We start from the raw sequence: 1,774 nt of genomic DNA, 5'->3' as shown, positions 1-1,774 counted from the left end.
TAAAAGTGCACTGTAAAAAATGTACCGTAGAATTTACAGGATGTTACTGGCAAAAAAGTTGCCAATAAAATCTTGTAAAAATGATGTTAATTGCTGTAAAATGGATTACAGTATAATACTGCAAAGCAAATCACAGTTAATTGCTGTATGTGAAATACAGTCATTTGTAGTATTTTTTACAGTAACATTGAATTAAACTTGTAGTTTATATTACAGCAATATTTTGTAATCTCGCGAAAGTACAGTATTTACCTGGCAACAAAAGTTGCCAATAAAATCCTGTAAATATATTTTACAGCAATATATTGTAATCTCACTAAAGTACAGTATTTACCTGGCAACAAAAGTTGCCTATAAAATCCTGTAAATACCCCTAAATCCAAGATGATGTTGTAATAATTTAACAATGAAAATGCTGCAAAGAATAATTTTAACAGTAAACTGTAAAATACTGATTTAAATGAATTATCATGAGAACTATCTTAATACATTTACAAATGAATAAAAACCAAGTCAAAGATGTTGCAAATAAATATTTATTAAAACTGGCAGAAAGACATTGCAAGGCTTTTACTGGTAAAAATAAAAATGTCAGTCTTTCAACAGTTAAAATCTTATCATAAAAATAGCATAGCATCACAAAATAACTACAAATAACTGTTATATCACAAAAAATAAGCCATATTCGGAGTAGAACATTTACTTTCTATAAAAAAATTAAGGTCAATCAACATAATTTGTATAATTTTGGTTAAAGGATTAAAATAAAATGCTGGAATCAACATTATACCACAAATTCTGTTGTTTGAGCTTATGTTATATTAAATTTAGAATATTCCTGCAAAAGACAATTTAATAAATACATACTGAAAGTCCATCAACTTTCTGAGATAAGCACACAAATGAGGGTTGTCCCTCTTCTCTGAGACCTTTCCACTTGTTTTGCCTCTCTGTATCCGTCTTGTATCCAGTGAGTGTTGTGATTCCAACAAAACATCTGCACATAAAAACAAGCAGAAGCTTTAGAATAAAGTTCAGTATTGAATGAAACTAGCTCAATAAAATAAATGTAAAAATGCCACTTATACAATACAATCAGCATTTACCAGTACTTAAACTAAATAAGTAACCTTTTTCACAAATGAAATTACTCAAGTAAAACATGGTACCTTTGAAATTAATTCAAGTGTGCAAAAGTCGCCTGCTCCCGGGACGCCAGGCTGAAGTTGTAATAAGACTGAAATTCCAGCCGCAAAGTTGAGGTGTGTATTCACAACCATGTGACCCTCGAATAGGTCTAGTCAAAAGCCACTGGGTGCACCTGAAATGAATAAATAGAAGCAATAATGTAACTTACAATACAGTATTTCAATTTAAAATGTAATCTAAAATACAAGTTTTCAAATGATTTACAACAGAATTAATACATTACCTAATATAATCAGCTTCAGAGTCTTGAAGCATCAAACATTTCTCCACATCAGCTGCTATTCTTTGCACCTACAAGAAATAATGAAAATTATCTTGTGATTTAAAAAAAAAAAAAATGCATTTACATAAATGAGACCAAAATGAACACACAAAAAGGCATATATTTAAAAAAAAAACTTTTACATTTGATTAATAAATTCAGTTATAATAATACATTGTAGAACTGTACCACCAATCAAATTAAATTACAACTGTGTTATGACATTAATGTTTTACATGAATTTTTGAAATTACAAATAAGAAACGTTGTAAAAATGCAATGATACTTTTTAAACGTGAAACT

General features: G+C 28.8%; 1 long non-coding RNA gene across 1 annotated transcript; it reads right to left on the bottom strand.

The window, feature by feature from the left end:
* Positions 1 to 747: 747 nt before the first annotated feature.
* Positions 748 to 1,486, bottom strand: LOC131545060 (uncharacterized). The gene is made up of 3 exons (XR_009272307.1): positions 1,433 to 1,486; positions 1,170 to 1,321; positions 748 to 997 (listed from the first exon to the last, which is right to left on the bottom strand). It is a non-coding gene; the product is annotated as an uncharacterized LOC131545060 (long non-coding RNA).
* Positions 1,487 to 1,774: the final 288 nt, after the last annotated feature.

Source organism: Onychostoma macrolepis, chromosome 07, assembly GCF_012432095.1.
Source record: "Onychostoma macrolepis isolate SWU-2019 chromosome 07, ASM1243209v1, whole genome shotgun sequence".
NCBI classification, from domain to species: Eukaryota; Metazoa; Chordata; class Actinopteri; order Cypriniformes; family Cyprinidae; genus Onychostoma; species Onychostoma macrolepis.
Note: the sequence above shows the minus strand (reverse complement) of the source record. Positions and strands in the feature narration are given on the sequence as shown.